Below are 6,613 nucleotides of genomic sequence, written 5' to 3'. Positions count from 1 at the left end.
AGAGACAGCGTGAGCTGGGGAGAGTCAGAGAGAGAGGGAGTCACAGACTGAAACAGGCTCCAGGCTCTGAGCTGGCAGTCAGCACAGAGCCCGACGCGGGGCTCGAACCCACGAACCGCGAGATCATGACCCAGGCGAAAGTCGGACGCTTAACTGACTAAGCCAGCTAGTCGCCCCGTCTGTCAGGTTTTCTACGTAGAGTATCATGTCGTCTGCGAAGAGTGAAAGTTTGACTTCCTCTTTGCCAATTCTGATGCCTTTGATTTCCTTTTGTTGTCTGATGGCTGAAGCTAGGACTGCCAGCACTATGTTAAACAACAGTGGTGAGAGTGGACATCCCTGTCGTGTTCCTGATCTCAGGGGGAAACTTCTCAGTTTTTCCCCGTTGAGGATGATGTTAGCTGAGGCCTTTTCATAGATGGCTTTTATGATGTTTAAGTCAGTTCCTTCTATCCCGACTTTCTCGTGGGTCTTTATTAAGAAAGGATGCGGTATTTTGTAAATGCTTTCGCTGCATCTATCGACAGGATCATTTGGTTTTTATCTTTTCTTTTGTTGATGTGATGGATCACATTGATTGATTTGCGAATATTGGGCCAGCCTTGTAACCCAGGAATGCATCCCACTTGATATTGGTGGATAATTCTTTTTATCTGCTGTTGGAATCGAGTTGCAAGTATCCGGTTGAGGAATTTTGCATCAGTATTCATCAAGGATATTGGCCTGTAGTTCTCTTTTTTTGTTGGATCTCTCTCTGGCTTGGGAATCAAAGTGATGCTGGCTTCATAAAATGAGTCTGGATGTTTTCCTTTGATTTTTATTTTTTTGGAATAGCTTGAGAAGAATTGGGATTATTTCTGTTTTAAACGTCTGGTAGATTCCCCAGGGAAGCCATCAGGTCCAGGGCTTTTATTTGTTGGGAGATTTTTGATAACTGATTCGATTTCTTCACTAGTTTTGGGTCTGTTCAGATTTTCTATCTATTCCCGTGTGAATTTTGGTAGTGAATGTGTGATTAGGAATTTGTCCATTTCTTCTAAGTTGGCCAATTTGTTGGCATAGAATTTTTCATAGTATTCCCTGACAATGGCTTGTATTTCTGAGGGGTTGGTTGTAATAAGTCCATTTTGATTCATGATTTTGTCTGTTTGGGTGCTCTGTCTTTTCTTTTTGAGAAGCCTGGCTAGAGGTTTGTCAATTTTGTTTATTTTTCAAAAAACCAACTCTTGGTTTCATTGATCTGTTCACTGTTTCTTTGGTCTCTGTGTTGTTTATTTCTCCTCTGATTTTTCCTATTTCTCTTCTTCTACTGGGTTTGGGGTGCTCTTATTGTTCTGCCTCTTGTTCCTTTAGGTGAGCCTTTAGATTTTACGCTTGTGCGTTTTCTAATTTCTTGAAATAGGCCTGGAGAGCAATGTCCTTTCCTCTTAGGGCTGCCTTTGCCGCATCCCATAGAGTTTGGATTGTTGTATTTTCATTTTCATTTGTTCCATATATTTTATAATTTCTTTTCTAATTGCCTGATTGGCCCATTTATTCTTTAGTAGGGTGCTCTTTAGCCTATGTTAAAGAGGTTTTCCAGGCTTCTTGTGATTGATTTCAAGTTTCAAAGCATTATGATCTGAGAGTTTGCATGGTATGATCTCAATTCTTTTATATTTATTGAGGGCTGCTTTATGTTCCAGCATGTGATCTATCTTGGAGAATATGCCATGCACCCTTGAGAAGAAAGTGAATTCCCTGGCTGCAGGATTTAGAGTTCTAAATATATCTGTCAAATCCATCTGGTACAAAGTGTCATGTAAGTCCATTGTGTCTTTATTGATTTTCTGTCTAGTTGCTCTGTCCATTGTTGTAAGTGGAGTATTAAAGTCCCCTGCTATTAGCATGTTATTAGCGATAAGAGTGTTTCTGTTTGTGATTAATTGTTTTAAACATTTAGGTGCTCCCATATTTGGTCCGTAGACATTTATAATTGTTAGCTCTTCCAGATGGATAGACCCTGTAATTTTTATAGAATGCCCTTCTTCATCCCTTGTTACTGTCTTTACTTTAAAGTCCAGTTTGTGTGATATAAGTATAGCTACTCCAGCTTTTTTTTGACTTCCTGTAGCATGATAGATATTTCTCCATCCTCTTACCTTCAATCTGAAGATGTCCTCCAGTCTAAAATGAGTTTCTTGTAGACAGCAAATAGATGGATTTTGTTTTTTTATCCATTATACTACCTTATGTCTTTTGATTGGGGCATTTAGTCCATTTACATTCAGTGTTATTATTGAAATATATGGGTTTAGAGTCATTGTGTCATTTGTGGGATCCATGTTTGTGGTGGTGTCTCTAGCTTCTTGCGTTTCTTGCAACATTTCCCTCAGAGAGTCCCCTTCAGGATTTCTTGTAGGGCCGGTTTTGTGGTGACAAATTCTTTCAATTTTTGTTTACTTGGAAAGGTTTTTATCTCTCCTTCTATTTTGAATGACAGGCTTGCTGGGTAGAGGATTTGGCTGCATATTTTTTCTGTTNCCTCTTGTTCCTTTAGGTGAGCCTTTAGATTTTACGCTTGTGCGTTTTCTAATTTCTTGAAATAGGCCTGGAGAGCAATGTCCTTTCCTCTTAGGGCTGCCTTTGCCGCATCCCATAGAGTTTGGATTGTTGTATTTTCATTTTCATTTGTTCCATATATTTTATAATTTCTTTTCTAATTGCCTGATTGGCCCATTTATTCTTTAGTAGGGTGCTCTTTAGCCTATGTTAAAGAGGTTTTCCAGGCTTCTTGTGATTGATTTCAAGTTTCAAAGCATTATGATCTGAGAGTTTGCATGGTATGATCTCAATTCTTTTATATTTATTGAGGGCTGCTTTATGTTCCAGCATGTGATCTATCTTGGAGAATATGCCATGCACCCTTGAGAAGAAAGTGAATTCCCTGGCTGCAGGATTTAGAGTTCTAAATATATCTGTCAAATCCATCTGGTACAAAGTGTCATGTAAGTCCATTGTGTCTTTATTGATTTTCTGTCTAGTTGCTCTGTCCATTGTTGTAAGTGGAGTATTAAAGTCCCCTGCTATTAGCATGTTATTAGCGATAAGAGTGTTTCTGTTTGTGATTAATTGTTTTAAACATTTAGGTGCTCCCATATTTGGTCCGTAGACATTTATAATTGTTAGCTCTTCCAGATGGATAGACCCTGTAATTTTTATAGAATGCCCTTCTTCATCCCTTGTTACTGTCTTTACTTTAAAGTCCAGTTTGTGTGATATAAGTATAGCTACTCCAGCTTTTTTTTGACTTCCTGTAGCATGATAGATATTTCTCCATCCTCTTACCTTCAATCTGAAGATGTCTTCCCGTCTAAAATGAGTTTCTTGTAGACAGCAAATAGATGGATTTTGTTTTTTTATCCATTATACTACCTTATGTCTTTTGATTGGGGCATTTAGTCCATTTACATTCAGTGTTATTATTGAAATATATGGGTTTAGAGTCATTGTGTCATTTGTGGGATCCATGTTTGTGGTGGTGTCTCTAGCTTCTTGCGTTTCTTGCAACATTTCCCTCAGAGAGTCCCCTTCAGGATTTCTTGTAGGGCCGGTTTTGTGGTGACAAATTCTTTCAATTTTTGTTTACTTGGAAAGGTTTTTATCTCTCCTTCTATTTTGAATGACAGGCTTGCTGGGTAGAGGATTTGGCTGCATATTTTTTCTGTTCATCACATTGAAGATCTCCTGCCATTCCTTTCTGGCCTGCCACGTTTCAGTAGATAGGTCTGTCACCACTCTGATAGGTTTCCCTTCGTATGTGAGAGCCCTTTTCTCCCTAGCTTCTCTCTAAATTCTCTCTTCGTCCTTATATTTTGCCAGTTTCACTAGGAAATGTTGTGCAGATGATCGATTCAAGTGACGTCTGAGGGGAGTTCTCTGTGCCTCTTGAATTTCAGCTTCTACTTCCCTCTCCAGGTTGGGGAAGTTCTCTGCTATAATTTGTTCCAGGACTCCTTCAGCACCTTTCCCTCTCTCTTCCTCTTCTGGAATTCCTATGTTATGGATATTGTTCTGTTTGATTGTATCACTGATCTCTCAAACTCTTCTTTAATGTTCCTGGATTAGTTTATCTCTCTTTTTCTGTTTCTTCTTTTTCTATAATCGTGTCTTCTAACTCACTTATTCTCCTTTCTGCCTCTTCAGTCCGTGAATTGGACGCTTCCAGTTTATTATGTATCTCATTTATCGCATTTTTAAATTCATCATAACTATTTTTAAGCTCCATATTGTTTGTAGCCATAGTTTCTCTGATGTCCTCCATGCTTTTTTCAAGCCCGTCGATTAATTTTATGATTATTGTTATAAATTCTTGTTCAGTTATGTTGCTTATATCTGTTTTGAGCATTTTTTTAGCTGTTAATTCTTCCTGGAATTTCTTTGGAGGAGAGCTCTTTCATTTCGTCATTTTGGTTATCTTTCTATCTCTTATTAGTTTTATGTATTTATTTTTTAAATGTTTATTTATTTATTTTGAGAGAGAGAGAGAGACAGAGCATGAGCAGAGAGAGAGGGAGCCACAGAGGCTGAAGCAGCTCCAGGCTCCGAGCTGTCGGCACTGAGCCTGATGCCGGACTTGAACCCATGAACCAGGAGATCATGACCCAAGCTGAAGTCGGACGCTTAACCGACTAAGCTACCCAGGCGCCCCTCTTGTTAGTTTTTAAAGCTTGTTATGCACTCTGCACCTGTGAGCGCTGCTGTGCCAAAGACGGCTCTTTCACTGTCCAGGGCCTGTCTGTTCAGAAAGTGTTCTTTGAATGGTATCTCTTGGTCTCTCTTGTTGAGGCCTTGGTTATTTTATTTTCCTACTCGTAGTGGTATTTGGGACTCTACACCATGTGTACTTTGGCTTGTTTCTTGAAGTAGCCCTGGAAAAGAAAACAGACAGACAAATACACAGGTAACAAAGCACACAAACGCACAGACAAATTCAACAAACACGCAAACCGAAAGGGAAAATGAAAAAGAAGAGAAAAGAGGAAGGAGGGAAGGCGAACAATAAGAAATAAAAATACATAAAAAAGAAGAAAAGAAAGGAAAAAAAAGAAGAAACCCAATAGACAAAGAACAGTTTAAAGCATATAACCAGATTTCCCCGGTACAAATAAATAGCCGGGTGTATGCAGTGCTGGTGGAGGAGTACAGAGAAAGAGAAATGACAGGGCGGGGATGAAGCGAAATTGGAAATATAATGAGCAGGCAGAGGGAATAAGAAGCTTTTTTCAAAGAGCCAAAGAGTGGAGTATGGTTGGAGAAGAGGTGAAAGAAATGACAATGATGCTATCCAGAGAAACTATATAGTCTGATTACTCCAGCGAGAAAGAGATGAAAAGATAGGTAGGTGTAGAATTTACATCTAGAGAATTGATTAACATCTAATGACTGTTTACGCAAGCCAGTGACCAGAATTAATCAAGGCATTGCATCCATGTTGGTCTTCACAGGCTCCAGTTAAAAAAAAAAAAAAAAAAAAGGAACAGGGCAGCTCTCTGGCTGGGATGCGTGTGGTTTGGCCCATTGCATCCAGCAGGAGTCCTGCCTTGGCTGTTGTGGGGAGAAGAGTGGTGGCGCTCCAGTCCCTTCTTGAACCAAGCGCTGCAACTCACTTTTTTGGGTGTGTAAACTCACTGTGCTGGGGTGTAGCCAAGGTGGGCTGTGCTCTATATCCCAGGCCAGGCCTCATTTCCAGATCTCAGTCCGCACACTCCATTGAAATTGTCCGAAATATAAACTCACAGGTGCCGGGAGCCGCACCGGCCTCTCTGGATGGCAGTCAGAGCAAGGAAGTGGCAGTGTTTGCAGCTCCTACCAGGAGAAATGAAAACTGGGATCTCCTTCTACTACTATTGGGTCATGTTGGATACAAGCCTACTGGTATTGACCAGGCCTCACAATATTCCATATCAGGCCCATATTCTGAATACAGATACCTCATAAGGAAAAGCATACTCCTGCCTTTACAAAAGAGATTTTAGATGAAAGCTCTATGGGCGATTGTCAAAAGGCTCTTCTTATGGGCCTTGCAGATGCGAGACTTAGGGGGTTAAGAACACAAGAATTACAACTGAGCCTGGCCCTGAGACCAAGGGCCTATTTTGGGGTTAAGAGCAAAACGTAGTTACCACATTTATCTTTGCTAATTGGTGAAACATAACAGTCCCTTCCTCAAGGCCTACTTTCTACTTACACTGGCAGCTGGGATGAGGATGGATAACAGTAGCTAAAACATAACCCAGGGGCAAAAGACTGACCCATTCAGGGCCCCCATGTTAGTCTCCACAAACAAACCAATTCAGAAACATTCATCCTCTTGAGAGCCAGACAAAATACTCCTAACTTATCCATATACAATTTGACCTATCAAATTTGACCTATCATTCCATGACCTATTNGGACAGAGATGTCTGCCTGGTGATCAGAAAGAATCTCCGGGGCGCTCTCTCTCTCTCTCCCTCTATCTCTCTCTCGCTGACACAGTCCATCCTTCAGGGACCCCTGGACCTGCCGGAGCTGCCTCGGCCCCTGGCACACAGACGAGCCCCTCAGGGCTGTTTCAAGCCTCTCGCCTTCC

The sequence above is a fragment of the Crocuta crocuta genome, unplaced genomic scaffold (assembly GCF_008692635.1).
Source record: "Crocuta crocuta isolate KB4526 unplaced genomic scaffold, BGI_CrCroc_1.0 scaffold535, whole genome shotgun sequence".
NCBI classification, from domain to species: domain Eukaryota; kingdom Metazoa; phylum Chordata; class Mammalia; order Carnivora; family Hyaenidae; genus Crocuta; species Crocuta crocuta.
The sequence above is the reverse complement of the archived record's forward strand: the minus strand, read 5'-3'. Positions refer to the sequence as shown.